At 34.0% G+C, this 22,661-nt stretch overlaps 1 pseudogene; it reads right to left on the reverse strand.

The window, feature by feature from the left end:
- Window positions 1–2,049: 2,049 nt before the first annotated feature.
- On the reverse strand, window positions 2,050–3,535 carry LOC145109099 (U-box domain-containing protein 30 pseudogene; annotated as a pseudogene).
- Between the last annotated feature and the right edge of the window lie 19,126 nt (window positions 3,536–22,661).

Here is a 22,661-nt window from a genome sequence, read left to right on the forward strand (position 1 = left end):
TGTGTGGCTTAAGATGGCAAATAAAAAGAAAATTAAATGAGGCCCCTAACTTGATTCTTTCTTTACACGCCCACAACCCCACCACCAGCATCCTCATCTCCTACTTGGTGATCAATACATTGACTTCCCATCCCCAATCAACTTCATCTAATATGCAGGTGATAAATCTCCAATCGAATCATTTAATCGGCGGAAACTTGAGAATCAATTGATCCAAAAAAGAGTAGCAGAGACTTGAAAATTAGACCTATGTAAAAGGAAAACAATTCCCCTGAAACATTTTAGGGTTTCTTTTTGATCCATAAGTGTTGGGGTATGAAGACTTGATCAAAATGGCTAGAGAGAGAATGCCTTCATGATAAGAGAATGTCAAAATGGTCAACGAGAAAATTCTTAAAATGCTCCCATTAATCAAGTGAATTCTCCCTTGGTACAAGAATGCTCCCTTGATCAAGAGAATGCTCTTTTGGTGGGAGAATGCTCCCCTTATCAATCGAATGCTCTCTTGGTGGGAAATGCTCCCTTGGTGAGAGAATGTTCCCCTTCATCAAGAAAATGATTTATTGGTGGGAGAATGCTCCCATTGGCGAAATAATGCTAAGTCCTTAACTAAGTGACCGATCACTTGGAGAATGTGCTCACCGTTTTGAGAATGCGCTCCTGACTTGGAGAATGTGCTCTTGGTTCTGGTAATGTGTTGTAGCTCCCTAAATGTGAGCCAACACAAAGAGAATACACTGTTAAACCTTGAGAATCTCTAGCAGCTCAAGATGCGCTCCATCTTGGTGAAATGCACTAATTGCTCCTAAATACGTTGGTATGGTCCTTTTGGGGAGTTGCCGAATGTGCCTAGGTGCATAGCGGGTATGAGATGCATATCCCTTAAGGTTGAAGATTCTAGAAGTAGTTGCATGGCATTTTGTGATTAGCTGATTCCATTTATGGCCTAATTCTGGATGGACCTAACCCATCAAAATTAGAGTATCCTTATGCTTTCTTATAAATTAGCACTCCCATCTCCACCAATAATTACGAAGGGTGACACTTCTTGTTCGAGATGTGTAAAGAAAAACGATCGATAAAAGGTTTGCAGGTCTTGATCGATACATGTAAAGAAAATGATGGCTAACAGGTTTATAGGTCTTGATCGAATGGGTAAAGAAAAATGATGGATAACATGTCTTGTGATGTCGGGCTCAGAAGAAAGAGGTGGTACTAGTTATGACTTGTGAGGGTGATAACGTTGGTGTTACCGGTTGTAAGGGTGATGGTAGCGTTATGATGTTGGGCTCACGAAGTCGATTTGAATAAGATCTAAACCCACAAATCGATTTAATTCCATTGATCCATAAAACCATAACAACCCATTACGATAATGAAAAAACTATGCACACCATTACTCTTTGTTGCTTTCCGAAAGAAATTGCAGGTTGTTTTCAGCTCAGTTTACATATTTGGGCTCACCACCATTGGTCTTTGTTTATCTGCTAAAGAAATCGAAGATGTCCTATCTACATATTCGTTTTCATATTTGGGCTCAATTTTTGTGTTTTTGTATATCGGTCCTAGAAGGGACGGTGGTGGCCAACGGTGGTGTAGGTGGACGATTGTGGTGGCTGAAGATGGTGACGAAATGTAGTGGTGTTTTATAGGTTACGAGTCTCATCAGAGAAGGTAGTGTTTCCAGCATGGTCCTTGGTTTACACCCTCTTCTCACAACTATCCTACATAGCTAAATGATTCCACGTAGGGTATATACATAGCAAGTGTGACTAGGGTATATACATGGCAAGTGTGACCATAGCAAGTGTGACTAGGGTATATACATGGCAAGTGTGACCGGTTGTAACGTGCACCACCTAATAAAAACAATAACTGATAAAAGCTTGTCAAATGTAAGGCCTTAATGGATATAAAATCCGACATAAGGGAAAACCATTAATTTCTACCAAATGTAAGGGCTTTTGTAACAATATCTTTTAGTTAAACTGCAAAAATAACAAAAATATAATGTTTTCTATAGTTTCCCAACAAGAAACACAATTGTGATTGCAATATAACAATTTCCAACTCTCATTGAACCAAAATATTTGATTCACACCATCTTCTCTTACAATTAAATCGATTTAACACAAAAATAATACAAAGGGAATCCAAGTTACTTCACTATACATGAAATTATACATTATTGAATTGTTCTTGTCAGCTTGCATTTGGAAATGAATATTGAATCTGTATAATTTAAGCTGCATAACTTCAAAAGATCTGCAGATTGTTGTTTTATCGAAGGATTACAACCACTTTGTATAACAAGAAGAAGCTTTGCTGCAAGTCCCACATCCACAGCAATCAATGAATACTCCTGAGGTGAAAGCTCGCAAACAGCCCACAAGATCGATAAAGCATATTTTGTACAGTTTTCCGAAACTCTCATCAAAATTCTTACCATATTGGGAATCGTGTTTGAACAATCACTCAAAGCGAGTTTACCTTCTTTTAGATTTGACACAGAATCCAAGATGAAAAGCGCTAATTCCAACGATTCAGAGTTTAATCCAGGTAATAATTCGATTAATTGAGGAACTGCACCGATTGTGATGATCATGAGTTGAATCTGTTTGTGTGATCGAGAGGATGAGCTTGAGCATATCGATTTGAGTAAGGAAAGCGCGGGTAGATTTCCAGATGAATGTCGTTTATCTCTTACGAGTCTCATCAATGCGACGAGTAAACTAGGGCTTGAAACGATTTCAACTTGAGGATTGAAATCGTCTTCGACGATTAGAAGTTTGAGTAATTGTGTACAGTTGATTCGTGTTTCTATGGAACCTTCGTTTAACATGTCCACCATTAATGAGATCCTCGCCGGCTGCGTTAGATTCGATTTTGAAGATGAATCGAGGTTTAGATGAACGAGAATGGAGATAACTTCGGAACCAATGGCGTGAGATGTGTAAGGACCTAATAGAGATGAAAGGAAACTCACTCCACCTTTTTCGACAACCGTTTTTCTGGCGATACCGTGGGCGGCGACAACTCGCCGGAGCTCTTTCAGCGATTGAATACGAGCTTGGCCTTTGGATTTTTTAAGAGTGTCGAGGATTTCTGATGTTAATCCTTGTACGTCTTCGGATCTCTTCTTTTTCTGGAAGTATTTTTGTGAAAACCAGCTGTGGATTAACCGGTGAAGGGTGTCGTTTGGGGTGACGGAATCGTCCCAGAGTTCTTGCATTGTCGTCGGGCAGGTGAAATGGCCGAGACTGAACCATTTCATGATGTTGGATCGCTCGTAGGTTTGGCCGGTGCAAAGGGTGACCGGATCTTCCATTGGTGAAAGTGAAATTGGACAAATGAACACCGATGGAATCTCCGGCGAATCTAACACTTCAATCATCTTCTTCAGATCCAATTTCTCAGAAAACCCACCACCGAAACCGACTCCTCCACCGCCGCCCAACACCCCATCTTTTACAGCACTATCTAGATCTAGAACCTGCCCCTCAGCCCCATTTATCATCGAAGAAAACGCAGGCATTTCCACAAAAACCTGGTGTGCAAAAACACAACAATACGAATTACGAAACGACCACAAATCACCTTCAAATGCACATTACATCGAAAAGGCTTCTTCTTTAAGGTGAGTTCTGTTCACTTGAACTGATTTTTCTTGCTTTCTACGATCAAAAGACTCACCAGAAACATAATTCACATCTCATTCAAAGCTTCAAAAAAGGTTGAATCATGAAACAGAAAACAAGACACTCATTGAAGAAAAAAACTAAACTACATAGATATCTATGTACGTACTTTCCCAAGTGGGGTTTATAATATAAAAGAATCAAAAAGGAAATTTTGCTAAAGAACAAAGGGACATAAATCAGACAGGACCTGAAACAATTAAGACTTCAAAGCTTTTGTTGATGAAAATTATGAGCGAAAAAGATAGAAAATTTATGATTTATTCAACATTCATTTAAAGAAAGAATAAATGAGATCAAAACCTCGACATCGAGCAATGATTTTGGGCTGTTGTTTTGTTTCACAGCAGTAAAAGCAACGCTGAAGATAATAAAAAAATGACGATAGAATTTTGTTTGATGTAATTATGTAAACGATGGAAAAGTGGGCCCGGTATTACCTCATCAGCCCAGTTCACACGTGCTGACTCTTTTTTATTTATTAACGTAGCATGAGACATGTAGTTGATTTAATGAGTATATAGAGTACACTAATTAAAACTTGGGATGAAATTAATAATTATTGGAAATCAATAATTCTTTTTGTAAGGAATAATTTTTCAAGAAAAATGGTTTAAGATGCAAATACAAGTTCTAAGAAAATATGATAAAACGAGAATCAAATAAGGAGACCGGAATGACATCACAACTTTCTTTATTTCGAACGTCCTTGATGGGTGCTCCAGTTTGTTAGTTTGAAAAACATTTTCAATCCTTAGAAGAATCGATGGATGTTTATATGGAAAAGGAAAGAGACATAATGGGAGCAACTTCTTGTTTATATGATATTTTTCTATATCACTAAATGTCATTTTATTTGTAGTGGTGTATGCTTACACTTTAGAAGACTATAAATGGAACCTCTGCGAAACCCTCAAAGGTGTGCAAATCTTGTCCTACAAGTAAAAAGACTTTTTTGAAGACCAAAAACCTTATGGGGGCTGGAGATCAACATTGTCACATTAAAGCATTATTTGAAGATCAAAAAGTGGATATCTTAGGAATCATTGATTTGCTTATTTACAATGTTTAGCAATTCCATTATGAATTATTTATTTTTATTTTTGTATGATTAGGTCTGAATTCATCCAAGGAAATTGGAATATTTACTTTTTGAACTAAGATAATGAAGGAGGAGTTGCATCCTTTTTTAATTGTCCATGATCTCTCGAAATCCTTACCTACCATGTACTTATTGCCCGTCAATGTGTTGCAATGTTTCTTTACAAAAAACAAATGTGAAATCATTTTCCATATGGTTGCACAGACTTCTTCAAAAGTAATAAGAGTCTCAAGGAGATCTCGATTCTCGGCAGACAATTTCTTGAACTTACTGCTAAGAAAACACATGTATGAATTTATTTGGTTCTTTGAATTTCTTTGAAATGTTTGACATGTTCTTTTTTTTACTGTCGCCGATAAGAGATCAACTTCCATTGATATTAATTTCATATATACGTTGAGACTGGAGGTTTTTGTTGATTATTCCATGAAAGTAACTTGAGTTCTCGTCACCTTCCAATGCGCATATGCACCTCGGTTTTTGTTTGAGGTCTAGTACATGTTTTCTTCAATTTCCATAAACTCCTTAAGCAATTCCTCCCTTGTCGCAATACTGTCACTAGAAAGAGTTAATTCTTCAGCTTCCAAATCGATTTTATTGATGTTGTTGATGATTTCCTCAACCTTTTTTGCATTCTTCGTTTTTTTTACCTTAAGCCATGCATTAGTTTTGTCTTTTGTCTTTTTTAATTTTTCTGAAACAACCAATAATGGGTTTAACGAGAAAAAGAAACCAAAAGACAAGTCACATGTCCACCCTCTTTAACAATAGCCTCAAGGGTCTCATCCATCACCCATGAAATGAAGAATTGAAAAAGAGAGGGCCTAGAGTTGGATTTAGGGGTGTTATTCGGTTTGGTTTTTCGGTTTTCGGTTAAAACAGTTCGGTTTTATCAGTTTTTGTACATTTTAAATCTAACCATAACCAAACCAAATAAGGTTCGGTTTAATCGGTTTCGATTTATTCGGTTATTGTTTATTCAGTTCGATTTAGCGGTTAAACCGAATAAAATTCAGCACGTAAAAATAAATATTAAACTAAAATAAAATAAAAACTTATTAGACTATTACCAAACAAAGAAACTATATTAATATATAAAATATTATATTCAAGTTGTAGATATAGGTTAATATAATTTTAATCGTATATAATTTTAATAACTAAAAAAGTCATGAAAATCTTAGTAACTAATCAATAAATTTATATCAAAAATGTTGATATATATATATATATATATATATATATATATATATATATATATATATATATATATATATATATATATATATATATATATATTAAATAGCTTATTTGGTTTTTCGGTTTAACCAAAACAATGAAAATTTAACCAAAAACCAAACCGAATAAGATATCCTTATTCAGTTAACCAAACCAAATTAACCGAAAACCAAATAACCCGAACCAAATAAACCAAACGTCATTTGGTTCGGTTTGGTTATTCGGTTTTGGTTTTTTATGACACCCCTACTTGGATTCGTTAGATGATAAAATTGGAATGTAGTTTTGGTAATACCAATACTTTGAGATGTAACCATGAGTTGGGCTTTAGGCGATTTATTCATTCCCTGGATTCATTTCTTCTGGACTGGGTATGAAGGATGGAATTCTGATATTGGGCTTTATGGGCTGTATTGGCATGACGCCATGACGTACATTAAATATTTTTTTCTAGAAATGACACCCTTACTTAAATTCTTGGAAAGCACCTATATAGAAAACTAGAGAAGGCTAGATGTTTTTTTAGATATAGATTTAATGAGGTTTAATTAAGAATTATTTTAGATGTCTTAATGTAGGCCACATAAAACCATCTCAAATTAATTTTTAAATTAAAGTTCAATAAATCTATAACTCAAAATACATATAGTCTTCTATGCCGGTTGTTACATATTTTCCATAAATATTAATTTTGTAAAGTAATTGTAGCGACAGATAATTCTTGGCGATCTTTAAATATGATTATATTCTGTTGCTGATCCGCGTGTAATTTTCAATAATCGTATGACGGGTTAGTCACAGGCGGCAATCTGTCGTAATCAGTCATACATGCCTTTAGTAATTTGGTATTACAAAATTTTGGTTATTTGTGGCTAACGGGCTAATGTCATAAAACCTTCAACTTTTCAGGGTTTTGTCGGTTTTGCCTAAATTTGAATTTTATGTCCGTTTTTACCCTAATATTTTCCAAAAAATGTTCGGTTTTACCCTTTTACCGGTGATAACAGGTTACCATTATATTAACTTCACAAAAAAACCCTTAAGTTTACAGTTTTTTTTTACGTTTTTACCCTTAAGTTTATAATTTTTTAACACTTTTACCCTATGTATTTTTTTTTTCATATTATACGTATTCAAGCAGAAAAATCATATTTATAAACGGAAAAAATTTAATTAAATATTGTATTTACATTTTTTAATGTTAATTCTTTATATATATATATATATATATATATATATATATATATATATATATATATGTGTGTGTGTGTATGTGTGTGTGTGTGTGTGTGTGTATGGATTTTTTTTCTTGGATAAACCATTTAAGATGTAAAAAAAACAAATTAATATGTTTTTAGAACTACAAATACGTACTTTTATGTATTTAAAAATATACATATCAATAAAAAAACTTGTTCATTCATAAACATGTTTATATAAGTATATACATATATTTTTAGAAGTGTAAATATGTATTTTGATATATGATTTTTTTTAAAGTATAAATATATTTTTAGAAGTATAGATACATATTAATATATAAAAATGTAAAAATATGTATTTATACTTCTAAAAACTATATCTATAAAACACATATTCATAATTCTAAATATATTATTTATCTTTCTAAATGGTATAACCATGCAAAAACACAAACACACACAAACAAACAAATATATATATATATATATATATATATATATATATATATATATATATATATATATATTGTTTGTTTGTGTGTGTTTGTGTTTTTGCATGGTTATACCATTTAGAAAGATAAATAATATTTTTAGAATTATGAATATGTGTTTTATAGATATAGTTTTTATATATATATATATATATATATATATATATATATATATATATAACATTAAAAAAAATATAAATACAATATTTAATGAAATATTTTTTCGTATATAAATACGATTTTTCTGCATAAATATGTATATTATGAAAAAAATATACTTAGGGTAAAAGTGTAAAAAAAATTATAAACTTAAGGGTAAAAACGCAAAAAAATAGTAAACTTAAGGGTTTTTTTTACGAATTTAATATAATGGTAACCTGGAAAACCTGTTATCACCGGTAAAAGGGTAAAATCGAACATTTTTCGAAAATGTTTGGGTAAAAACCGACATAAATTTCATCTTTGGGCAAAACCGACAAAACCCTGTAAACTTGAAGGTTTTTATGACATTAACCCAATGGACAATATTCGTGTAAAGTCTGTATGTGATAAGATTGTTTTGGAGGTACAACCCATTCGGTTGTTTGAACTCTTAAAAAGTCCACGTATTTAACAATTTTATAATAAAAAGGCAGTTTGTATTATTTAAGTATATAAACTTAGGATGTGACAAGTTATTTTCCATCAACAAACAATAACTTTTCTAGAAATTAGCATAACATATCGAAATAATTTTAAGTGGTAACAATTTGACTGTTTGACTTTTTCATAATCGGGAAATCAGATCACTTTATCCACAAAACAAAAATTGTATATCGCGATTTTATTTTAAATGTAATATCAATTAATCAATATCTAAACAAACATATTACTAATGATGCTCAACTTAAATACATATTATATTTATTATTTGAAACAATAAAAATTAACATTATAAGGAACCTTCTTTAAGCAACACATGGTATTACTTTATATTTAACCATATATATTTTGTTACGAAAGTTGTCAATAACTTCATAAATTATTAAAAGTGATGAGTTGTTAGTGCCGACAATTATTAATTATTCATAAATTCAAATTTAGTCGTTTCCTTTCTTTTAATAAAATCATATTCTTTAATTAGACAATGTTTGAAGTATAATGTATCGAAATTATTCTTTAACAATTAAATTTTAGAGTAAATTACAAAAATGGTCCCTGTGGTTTGATTCAATAGTTTTACTTTGGTTTTTTTTCATAAATAGTTATACGAAAAAATATAATTACTTAGACAATATAAATAAAGAAACATTGACATATAAACAAATGATGTAAACGAAAAACACATAAAACCTTAAAACCTCTTAAAACTAAACAAAATAACAAACACTAACATATAAGTGAATGATGTAAACAAAAACCACATAAAAAACAATATTAAATAGTTATATTGGACGATTTTTAGTTATCCGGTTTATTATATTAATTTGTTTATTCAAACTAAACGTAAAAAACATCATTATATAATGTAAACAAACAAAACGTCAAAAAAAAAAAAAAAACAACATCAAATAATATATTCAAATAAAACGTCAAAAATATCCGGGTTCTTATTTTAATTTGTCTATTCGAACAAAACGTAAACAAAAAAATCATTATATAACGTAAACAGACAAAACGTTAAAAAAACAAACAAATCATTAGTTCTTGCTCGATTTGTTCTGGTATTGAGGATCCTATGAGGACTTTGGATTCAGGATCATCGGGGTTTAGGGTCACTTCCTTCACATCATGTTCTCTTGCTTCTAGTACATCTCGTGCCCCATGCTTTTATTATTATGCTTGTCGTGGTACTGATGAAGGCTTCATTAAGGTCTTGTAGCATTCTTTGGATTCTTGTTGATCACTGATGATCTTCATTATCCCCCAAGGGGTAGGCATCTTGACACATTGGTGGTACATTGATGGAACCGCTTTCCTGTCATGGATCTAGGGCCTACCTAATATAACATTGTAGGAAGACAAAGCATTAATAACACAAAAGTGTTGCATAGAATTTACCCCTTCAATATAGACGGGTAGCTTGATCTCTCCAACAACATGCCGCGTTTCATTGTTGAATCCTATTAGTACTGATGATCTCTTGAATATCTTGGATTTTAGGATGTTCATCTTGTTAAGAGCATATAAGGTATGATGTTCACCGAGGATCCTCCGTCCACCAGGATCCTTCTAACAAAGTGATTGGCGATGTAGAGAGTTATCACTAATTCATCATGATGAGGATCCTGGATATCTTGTTCATCGAAGGTGATTTATTTCTTTCTCTGTTTTGGATACCTTTGCATGTCATTTTGGTGTAGAGTAAGAAGTTGCACAAATATCAGAACCCTTAGAGATAACATTAATTACCTTGGCGTTCGAAGGAGGGGATCCTAGTTTTTCCAAGATCTTCGCATGATCTTGATCTTTTTCCTTCAATCTTTCTTTTCGTCTTCCTAGGATCTCTTTAAGATGTCATTTGGGAAGGTGAAGGCGAGACTGTACACACGCATCAACAACATTGAGGATTGCCGCATTTTCTATAAAACTCTGATTTTGAACAAATGTAATTTGGAATAAACAGTTTTCCTAATAATAGATTTATAAATTGGAAAGTTTTCCCCTTAATAAAAATGAAAAAAAATTGGTTGTGAAAATGGGACGTTACACAAACTTGAGGGTTTTGATTGGTGATTAAGATTTTATATGGTTCTAATATTAGTGGATCCGCGGGAGCAAACAGTTTAGCAGGGAGCGTATCACAGTGTTCTCGGGTTTCTTCATTTCAGGTGAGTTTTGCCTCACTATACCCGTGAGTCGAAGGCACCATTGTCGGACCATTAGTTTTGGTTGTCTGTTAGTAGAGGGATGCCTTAGGGACTGTATATATAGTCATGTAGGATAGACTGAGGACTCTTGATCTAGGCTCTTTTACCTGTTCCTCATTTGGTTGTGGTTCTAGAGTAGGATCATATGTCCGGGTGTCTATCTCACTATGAGTATACACGGTTATGCATTCCTTGGATTGTTGATATTTAGTATGCTGCTATGTTGTAGTGATCTGTTAGATTTGTATCCTGGTATCGAATATGTTGCTATGCTGTGGTGATCCGTAGATCTGTATCATGGTATCAAGTATGTTGCTTTGCTGTAGTGATCTATAGAACTGTATGTTATCTGTACTTATTGGTTATCATCTAGTAGAGTGCCCTAGGGACTATATGTGGTCATGTAGGATAGCCTGAGAACTCTTGATCTAGGCTTTCTTGCCTGTTCCTCATTTGGTTGTTTCTCTAGAGTAGGATCATCTATTTAGGTGGCTATCTTACCTCTGGTTACATATGGTTATGCATTTTATGGAGGATAGTTGGTAGCGGGAGAGTGTATGGTGTGAGGACTAGTAGGCGGTAGTGAGTTGTATGATTATTGTTTGCCTGTATTATGTGCCTACTTGATCCTTGATTGTTTATATGTCGACATATGGTAGTGGTGGGTTGAGGCGGTCCTGCTTTGTGCTGTAGGCCAAGATACCTGGTGCGGGCCAGCTTACAGCCTGCGAGGCGGTCCAGTCAGGCCGAAGGCCCGAAGGGCGACCGTTATGCATGCTTGTATGTTTATCATATGTGGTATTTTGGGGGAATCGCACTAAGCTTTGTGCTTACCCGGTTGTTTATTGTTTCAGGTATCATCGGTCATCATGGGAAGGCGAAGGCGTGACTGTACACATTCATCAAAACAATGATAATTCGCGCTTTAATATTACTCTGATTTTTATAAATGTGTTCGGAATAAACCGTTTTCTCCATAACGGATTTATAATTGGGAAGATTTACTTAAATAAAATGAAAATTTTTGGTTGTGAAAATGGGACGTAACATATAATCACTTTGAAAGCTTTAAATTTATATCCTAATTATCTAACTCAGCTAAAACACAATATGTAGTGTACCTAGTCGCGTTTATAGTAAAGTAGAGTAAGTAAGGGTTGAATACAGGGAACGAAAATCTAATTAAGAAAATAATGTTAAAAATTAACCTAAGAAACAAACTCTAGATGGGGTTTTTCTTATTTTTCAAGATTAGAAACTTAATTATCAGTTTCAAACAACTAAAGCAAACAAAGACCAAAGAATGTCATTTTAAAGGAGTATATTTGAAATACTTCCATTAGATTTTGAATCCCCCTAGCATTTTATGTTTGATTCATTAGCATGTAATAGATTAATGTGTTGGTTACTAAATTTTATGACTAGTTATCTTGGTTGGATTTCCTAGTTCTAATGATTAATGAACATCTAATTTCAATGATCATACAATTTAGTGAACACAAAACCATATAATTAAACTCAACTATGAACTATTTGATCTAATGATTTCTTATCAATGGTCATGACAATCGATCTAAGCATAGCATGGATAACTAATACTCTCTAACACTTTCAAAGTCATAAATTAATATTACCTAACCCTAGGATATGGTCAATCTCTAGTCTTAATAGTTTAATGATCATAAACTAATTAAAATTCAAGTTAATGTAATTAGAGTGGTCCTCTTAACTACACATAACTCAACAATAGGCACCCTGTATTCAACCCTTACTTACTCTACTTTTCGAGCTTTTTCCTTCATCTTTCTTTTGTTCCGTTCTCATTTCTATTTTATCTTTATTTTTAACTTTAATCTTGTCCTTCTTTGTAGCACCTTTCTCATTTGATCTCCCGAATGATTTTTCAACTTTTTCCGCACCATGTATAGTAACTTTCCCATTTTCATCCAAACTTGCATTGGAACTCCCAAAAATTTGGCCTTCTTTTGGCTCTAAAATTTCTAGAAAAAGTTCAGAACTTTTTGGAGTCGGAAAAGCGGAAACAAAAATCTGACAATTCGTAAATAGGCTCCCCACGTCGTGGTTATTGTCCTCTCTATGTCGTGGTGGAGGTTCTGACTTTGTAACAGATCACGATATATCATAAGGCCACGACATGGTCTCGTCCTTACCACGTCTTGGTGCACGTTGATCAACTCTCTTTTGTTTTTCTTCTTCCATCAGCTTCCCAACTTTAAAAGGTTTATCATTTTCCTTATTTTCTTCGGGTTGCAACATTGATTTCACATTGTCTTCCTTATTTTCTTCGGGAAAAATATCAAAACTTTTTGGAGTCGGAAACATGGAAACAAAAATCTCACAATTCGTAAACAGGCTCCCCACGTTGTGGTTATTATCCTCTCTACGTCGTGGTGGAGGTTTTGACTTTGTAACAGATCACGATAAATCATCAGGCCACGATGTGGTCTCGTCCTTACCACTTTGTGATGCACGTTGATCAGCTCTCTTTTATTATTCTTCTTCCATCGAATTCCCGACTTCAAAATGTTGGATTAGTGTCTAAGCCCATAACTATTTTGGTATGTACTTGACCCGATTGCGAGCATGGTCCTTTTGGGTTGCCTTCACCAAAGCAACTTGATAGGATGAATTATGGAGAGAGAGGATTAATTATGATTTATTAATATATTATGAGAATAATATATTAAAGGAGAAATCATATTGTTTAATTAATATTAGTCAATAATTAATTAAGAATTAACTTTTGTGGCTAAAAGAGATTAATTAAACTTAGGGGACTAGAACTGTCAATTGTGTGATAGTTAGATATTGCGCTAATAGACTCCATAGAGGATGAGTGGACAAAATGTATGGGGAAACCCATTAGAAATCGTCCAAGGCCTCTAAAAGAGGAGTCCATGGGTTGCTTAGGGCCTAAGCAGTCAAATTAGGGTTTCCTTGTTAGATAACCCTAATAGCCTCACTATTTAAGCACCCCTAGGGCACCAAAAACGTGGACAACTAATTCCTTAGGGTTTCTAGACGTTTTTGAGTGCCTCTCCTCTTCTCCTTCTTCATCCTCTTGCCCTTGGTGTTTGTGAGCCATTAGAGGAGTGACATTTGTGACTCTAAGCTTTTAGAAGCCAATTATTGGAAGGAATAGATTGTTATTGCTACATAACAATCAAGGTAAGATCTAAACCTTATTCTTATGTTAATATCGATTATCACATGCTAGATCTAAGGTTTATGGCTTTGGATGATTATTGCATGTTCATTAGACAAACTAGATCCAAAGCTTTAGGGTTTGCATGTATACCATAGGAATGTTGTAGTGCTCATAACCCATCAGTGGTATCAGAGCCTAGGGCTGTTTGTTGATGAATTGATGCTATTTTGATCGTTTATTGCTTAAAAAATCGAAATTTTTTTGGTTCTGACTGCATGACTCGCCGAGTCACTTGGTGAACTTGCCGAGTCGACTGAACTCGACGAGTCCAGGCCAGACTCGACGAGTCAAAGGGTCTGACAGCACAATTTCGCGATTTGCTTGCTGTTTTGGCTTGTGATACTTACCATAAACGTTTTTAATTAGTAAAATCCGATTTTTATTGATTTTGGGTGAATATCCTTGGCAAAATAGTAGATAATTACCAATTAATCAAATATTTGTTGCCTTATAAGATAATGTTTAATTATTTTAGTTATTTGGTGAATTATCTTGCAAGTAATTGGACTAGGTCAAAATTAGATAATCATAATTAATTGTTAATTGCCTTATTTGAATTGTTGATCTAGAATGTTCTTGATAAAGTTTGGAAAAGTTTCATTTTTCACCCCTTAGGTTTTATAGTTTAAATTTGAACTTTAAAAGTTTTAGTTTTGAAACTTAAATAGTTAAACCCTAATATTTTTGAAAGGTTTCAAAACTTGCCCTCAAGATTTGGAATTTAAATTTTTGATTAAAAGTTTAATTTTTGAAATTTTAAATTCTAAAACCCTAGTTTTGAAAAGTTCGAATTACACCCTTATGGTTTTATTAATTTAATTAAAAGTATAATTAAAAGATAGTTAATAAATTCATAATGACATGGTTTATGTTTAATTAAATTAAAAGGTATAATTTATTAAATTAACCCATATGGTATTTTAAAAGTGTAAAATACACCCTATACTATATATAACATTAAAAGTCTAATATTATATATGTATAACTTAAACTGCTAGTCTTACCGTTAGTAGGCCTCATTCACGAAGCTGGTCTATAAGGGGTGTTTAAGGAAATTGCCTATAAAATGGCGATTGAATGGGTATCCACTCTTACCCACCGCACTCTTGACTAGTGGAGGGTCGTTAGCCGAACGGGTAGGATAGAGCAAACCCCTCTCCTCATTAAATGTATAATGAATAAAGTAACTAAATGTTTTACTAAAATCCCAAATCTTAGTTACTTTAGGAAAAAGTGAAATCAATGCAATTCCATGGAATTGCACTTTGTACCCTTGTCGAGACAATTAGTGGAGCGTGTGTGGTTAACCGGCACACTAAGTTAGGTTTGGCATTGGTAGCGAAGGGTGACTCGATGTTTGTCATAGATCGATGGAGCGTGTGTGGTTAACCGGCATGTCGATTAGGTGACTGTAACATTGAGGGCACCGCGTACATTCGCATGGTTATTCACACCTTATTTGTGATCCTCGGCATCCCAGTCACAAATGAAGGGCATAATCGAGATTAAACATGACATTGAAAAGTTCAATGAATCTCAAAAGATCTAGGAGTTTCAATTCATTTAAAACTTAACCTTCTTTTCGTTTTTCATGGTGGAAATTGGTAAATCGTCATTTACCTACCTTCAAATGTTCTGCGAGTTGGATTACGACATCCCTCTTCTAATTTGTAGGATATTGTGTTGGGTCCTAGCCTTAATATCTCATTTGGGTGTTTTATTAAGGACTCAATCAACTAAACTTGAATTTTCTCCCGTTTCATAGATGTTAAAGTATGACAACTATGGTCGTCCTAAATCCGTTGGAAAAAGTTTTCCACGTGAAGATGATGTTCCACGATTGTATTGTGGAAATGGAAATCATGCTTCATTTCCTCCACCTCCTCTAATAATTCTCCCTGACCCACGTGTTCGAAGACTTGAAAAGTTCAAGGTCACTCAAGCCCTATTGGCAAAAGACATGAAAATGGAAAGTCTATTTGTGCTCATGTCTTGGATAAAAGGTTACATATTGATAGATTGGGATTGTTAGGTATCAATGTTTAAAGGAAGTTGGCTGTTGACTTGGTTCTTCAGTCACTTCCCGAATCATATGGTAAGTTCGTTAGAGAGTACTATATGATGGAACACGACATGACTCTTATTGATTTGACATATTTGCTTATTGCTGCTGAATCAGAAATGATTTGGCGCACTGGTAAGCAAATTTGTCTGGTAAGTCAATATCCCAACCCTCTATGGGCAATGGTAACATTGGAAGTCCAGAAAAGTTTTCTCTACGCAAGAGAAAGGCTGAGTCTGAGATAGTCCCGTATACCATTCCATAAGAATCCATGTGTTTCTACTGCCAAAAGAAGGGGCATTGGTTACGAAGCTGCCCTGACTACCTAAGAGATCAAAGAGATGGGAGAGTCAAGATGTATGACTCTGCTTCTGGAATTCCACTATCTAACTCTATTAAGTTCCTATTTGGAGATTCTTAATACATGATGTGATAAGATTACATTTCGATGTTTTGAAGGATCGAAGAAAGGAAAGGAAGCTTAAAGGAAGGAGCAAGCTGAGTCTGATCGCGAAGAAATGGATTTTGATCGCATGATTCAAGGATCAGATATTTAAGCTACTACTTTAAAGTTAGGGTAAATTGCTAAGTAATTTTACATAGTTTTCATTTGTAATCGCATTGTAAGGACATTATTTTTCCGCAATAAAATAAAATTTGATTTATCTTATTTATGTTTCCTTGCGATGGATTTTATGAAAATTGGTATTTGAATGGTTCTATTGTCAGCTATATTGTGAATGGATTTGATTCTTAGTTATGTTATTTGTGGTAATGTCAGAAATTTACCAAATGAGGAAAGATTCTCATCACCCAAGTTTCAATTGGACAGAAACTTGGAATCATACAAATGGTATTGTGTGATGAATGATAACCTTCGTATTTGGAAAATTGAGACTAATTCCTTGTTCACATAAGTATGTGAGTCAAGTGAAGGATAATGAGATATGGTACACAATGTTGTGCACTGGTCAAGTCCACCACAAAGAACGATAAGATTATTCGTCATGATTTACTAAAAGTCTAGTAAATGTGATTATGCTTACAAGATTAAGTGTAATTCTGAATCATTGAAAAGTTTCAATGAATGGCAGAACGAATAAGAAGAATAAATTAGGCAAGGAAGATAAAAGTTTCTCCAATCTAAGAAGAAGGGAGAGTACTTTTGTATCATGTTTTATGATTCTCTTAAAGATTATAAGAACCATATTACAATTCATCCTCTAAGGACACCTTAGTGCACTAGTATGGCTAAGAAGAGGAGTCGAGAATTGTTGAAATGGTTAAGTCAATAAGATGAATCGTACTTCGTACCAAAATCAATTCTTAGAGTCATACTCCAAGATTGTGAATTGAGTGACATAATCTTAAGTAGGAATGTTCTTACATTTGCACATTTTGATAAGTTGTGATGTCTTGGATAAGACAAAGACCAGCTAATACCAAATTGTGTGTAGGTTTGTCTTGATAAAGACATACACTGACTCTTGAATATTTGTTTTGTCAAGAAATGTTTCTCGACAAAAGAATCTTATATGTCAAGAGGCCAGTGGGAGTCTAAAAGATCTTGAAAAGTTTCAAGAACAAATTCAAAAGTAAACCTATTAAACACTAGCACACGACTTGAGGATTGTAACCTATCGTGTTGATAAAATTTTATTTATGTGCCAATCCAGTTGGGTGATTATGCATATGAGTTCTACGAGTTCTCAATTGAATGCATAAGGGCAAACACCTTGATCAATGAAAGTACATTGACTGGCATAGGTGAGCTGCTAAATAACTTGGAAGCAATGGTGGGACTCTTGATGGCATGAAATTAAGAATGAACAAGTTCTGCCCATAAGAGGTTGAATTTGTCACAAACATTTTCTTACGATTATGATTATGACAAATTTGCATGGATAGGAATACATGCACCATAAAATCTAAGTGTCATAAGGTTTCTCTCCTTCATGAAAATGATTGTGAGGAAACGCTTTCATTAAGAGAGATTTTAAGGAGATAGCGATTATGTAAATTGCATTCTCAAATTCGATTATGATTACGGCATCCCTCTTCATAGTTCGAATTGTGAGATTTGGCAATTAGTATGAACATTTGGGACTTAGTAATATAAGTTCTGAATTAGTTTAGACACACATGTGAGCTATCTAAGGAAAGGTGTGTGAATTTGAGAAGCTTAGATAAAGGCTTATCGAAGCACATCGTATTGGAAATATGAACTTTGAAAGTCAATAAGTATTGTCTTTTAGAAGTCCAACTATTTTCTGAATACGTGTCAAAGCTAGTGGGAGCATAAATGTTATGCTGGTATGAATATAATCATCATGTTAGTGGGAGCATGATTATTATTGCAAGTTAGCAATATTAATTATAGAAAACAAAAGTTTCACTTTGCAAAGTTGCATAGGTTGAAAAGTTGTTTTGCTATAATTAAGGGAGAGAATATTATACTTTGTTTCAAATCTAAAGGTTTAGATCGATAAATTTTGATCAAATTTAGTAAAAAAGATATATGAATGTTATGTTGAAAGGATTCAATGTAAGAGAATTCTATATATAGAAATAATTGTTGTGTTCTCACACTCGATTATGATTACGACATCCCTCTTCATAGTTCGAATCGTGAGAACATGGCAAATAGAAATAGAAATATTATAGCAAAAGACTGGTAAAGTATCATGTCATTGTAATATTCGACCGTTCTAAAATTTTCCAAATGCCTAGGGAATTAAGAGGGAAAAAGGACTAGAATCAGATTTGACTGAATTAGTTAAACAACAGTCAAGGATAATCTAAGGTTCGCCAAGGATTGGTCGCTTGTGAACAGTTGGAAGTATAGTAATGGAAGGACCATATTGACATTATTATTATTAGAAATGATTCTATTTAAAATGAGTTGTCATATGGAAAATATGGAAATGTTTCCATATTGGGAGTTGGACATTAAGAATCTGTATGTCTATAAAAACTTTTATGCAAGAAGGATGTTCAAAGTAATGTACTTTGAATGTGAGTCTTCATGTCTATGGAATTGTCTTGTAACAATCTCCAATAGAGCATTTTGTAAATTCATTGGCCGAGTCTTGGTGACTTTTGTGCCATGACATTACGAAAGGGCCATTGCATAAAGTGTTAGAATCTAACATATTCTATAAGTGGCAAGAATTTGGTATTCTTACACTTGTGGTAAGGATTGGGAATTGTAAAATGAGTGTGATTGAAAATGTTATTCAATTATACTATTTCACAAAGTAAGGACCATAAGTAAACATAGTGTGCATGCTAAGAGCATGGGACAATTGTCGTTATAATTCAAGTAAGAAGTTGATTACCCGAAACAACAAATAATGAGTAATCAATATGGTGATTAAATAAAAGTGTTTTATTTATACTCAAAAGTTTGGGGCCATATAAGATTAGTATTATTCTTGTGTTTCAATTTGCATGTTTTGACTTCCTAAATAATTGAGTTATTTGAGAATAATTGAATTATTTGAACGTTCCACAATCGCTCATACTTTGGGAGTAGGTATGAAAGAAGATTGTCATGAATTGGTGTGTAGATTGTCTAAAGTGTATTAGACATAGCAAAAGTTTGCTATAACGTTCATGAGTGCTTACGAATATGATTTGAGCATTGGATTAAACCCACGCTCACTTGGATCGCTTCATGGATTTTATCACGAGTGATTGGTGAGACGATAATATCTTATATTCTTAAAACCGAGATGTGTGAGTTGTATCTTGCGAGTCGGTTATACATTGATAATATGTAAACACACCAGTAACTTGGTGTTATAAAACGTATTGTTGTGTGTGATTCGGTGAGTGAGTACAAGCAAGCATTGAGTCGAAGTTTATCCATTCCTTTTACCCAAAGTGGGATAAAAGCGATATCTGTGGGCCCCTTGATGATTTAGTGATGACAAAGGTAAGTGCTCGGCCAGGCCATGACTGATTTGATTTGTTCAATTAGTCAGTTGTCATAAATCAGAAATCGAGAAACGACACATAGACTGAGAGAATGATTTCAATCCATGTCTCACGTCTATACGATATCTAGAATGGAGGAATATATGATCCCTTGTCTAAAGGACGCGTTTCTGATAAGATCAAAGTTGACAGCGGCTTTAGAAAGCTACGATTGCTGATCAGGATCTGAAGTCATACGCATAATAGTTATTAGACTTATCCAAGTGGGAGACTGTTGGATTAGTGTCTAAGCCCATAACTATTTTGGTATGTACTTGACCTGATTGCGAGCATGGTCCTTTTGGGTTGCCTTCACCAAAGCAACTTGATAGGATGAATTATAGAGAGAGAGGATTAATTATGATTTATTAATATATTATGAGAATAATATATTAAAGGAGAAATCATTATGTTTAATTAATATTAGTCAAAAATTAATTAAGAATTAATTTTGTGGCTAAAAGAGATTAATTAAACTTAGGGGACTAGAACTGTCAATTGTGTGATAGTTAGATATTGGGCTAATGGACTCCATAGAGGATGGAGTGGACGAAATCTATGGGGAAACCCATTATAAATCGTCCAAGGCCTCTAAAGGAGGAGTCCATGGGTTGCTTAGGGCCTAAGCAGTCAAATTAGGGTTTCCTTGTTAGATAACCCTAATAGCCTCACTATTTAAGCACCCCTAGGGCACCAAACACGTGGACAACTAATTCCTTAGGGTTTCTAGACGTTTTTGAGTGCCTCTCCTCTTCTCCTTCTTCATCCTCTTGCCCTTGGTGTTTGTGAGTGTGACAACCCGAAATTTCTATTCTGTACAACCATTCAATTCAATAGAAGTCAGAACAGTTTCTGCTAACTTTCAAACTTTTTGGAATAAGTTTGAGTGTTTTAAAGTTAGTACTTCAGGAGATAACATGAGAGAGGATGCCCTAGGGTTTATTGTGCACCAATAAAGTTCCAAAACTCCAAGAGTTTGGAGTTTACGGCCTAAACAAGGTGTTTACGGCCGTAAACCCCAAGGGGTATAAATATGGCACTTAGCCATTTTATTCACTTTTTCACATTTTCAAGAACCAAGACTCAAATCCTCTCAAGTATCATCCGATTTTCCTTCTTGATCTTCAACTATGTAAGTGTTTCTTGCCCTAAAAAGTTGATATCTTACTTAATCTAGTGATCTTACGTGATTCCATCCGTGAAATCATTCCATTTGTGTAGATCTTCAAGTGTTCTTAGTTTCACCAAGAACACACACTAGTGTTCTTGGACTTTTAGCACCTTTTCAAGCTTCTACCTAGTAAGTACTCTTACCCTAGCGTGTTATAAGGCTTGTTACACTTCATAATCATCTAGAAAACACCAAGAATCAAAGGATCAAATGTGTTTACGGTCCAAGAACACCTTGGACCGTAAACCCTAAAAAGGGTGCCAAAGTGTGCCCTAGTCCCTTACCAAGCCTTGGAAACTAGCCTAGACCCCTTCCTTGATGTGCTTAGTACTTGAAAACATCAAAAGACCCTAAACCATTTGGGTTTACGGCCGTAAACCCAAAGAGAAGTGGTCCAAGGACCGTAAACTCCCTAAAGGAGTGAAATGGTGCCCTAATCTCTTCCTAAGGCGTAAACATGAAGTACGAATGCTTCTTATGATCTTAATGGCTTCAAAACACAAAATGGTCAAGTACCATGAGTTTACGGCCGTAAACTCATGGGTTTACGACCGTAAACTCAAGGGGTTATGGTCACAAAACCGTAAACTCCAAGAAAGTTTACCCTTGAACCCTAAACTCAATAGCAATGTCCTACAACACTTAGAAGAAATCCTTAGCACTTATAACACTTAAATAAGGTGTTTTACATGTCCTAGGATGTCTTAACTTTGTTAATTAGTTGTTTAAAGACTAATTGGATACATATATGTGTTATTAGATGTTAACTAGGATCATTATGTGTGTACAAGTCTCACTTGACACCTAGCATCCTATACATTCCGTTCATCCAAACCACTCACTACAGGTAAGTTCATACCCCTTAATTAACCTTTTAAATGTTTTTAAATGCTTTTATGGGGGGGGGGGGGAATACAAGTTGAACAATTATAGTTATTATATCAATCACATGTGATTAATAACTACCAAACAAGTGGATTTCTTACTTTTCAAACTGTGTTACCAAACTGTTTTACTTCAAACTATTTTATAAACTCTTTTTCATATCAAATACTTTTATTAAACTCTTTTAAACTTATATTCTGTGTATCTATATAGATATTGTTATATAAGTAGGATTGAAAGGACTTAGGACTGATAGCTCACCTTACTTCCTGTTCCTTGTTTGGTTGTGGACTTAGGGTATTCAGGATATTTGTCCGAAGGTCGTTTGAATCCTAGTTATATATTATGTGTATATATATATATATATATATATATATATATATATATATATATATATATAGATATAAAAGTTCCTTCTTTCATTCAGTTCAATACCTTTGGGTAGCAAAGGTATACGCAAACATGTTCATACATTCAGACTACATTACTAGTAAACTATAATAGGTATAGTTTAGGGAGATACTAATACTATTACTAGAACAGTGAAACATACAATGAGTCAGTTCATACATGAGTCAATAACAAACAAACAATAGATACTATGATGAGAAACAAACAATAGATACTATGATAAGAAACAAACAATAGAATACTATGATGAGAAACAAACAATACATGCTAGACAGGGAGAGAACACACAATACAGCTAGCACATACATATACTAGAACATTATTACATTTATGTGAGCCACGTA

The sequence above is a fragment of the Lactuca virosa genome, chromosome 4 (assembly GCF_052849685.1).
Source record: "Lactuca virosa cultivar CGN04683 chromosome 4, Lactuca_virosa_CGN04683_v6, whole genome shotgun sequence".
Lineage (NCBI taxonomy): Eukaryota > Viridiplantae > Streptophyta > Magnoliopsida > Asterales > Asteraceae > Lactuca > Lactuca virosa.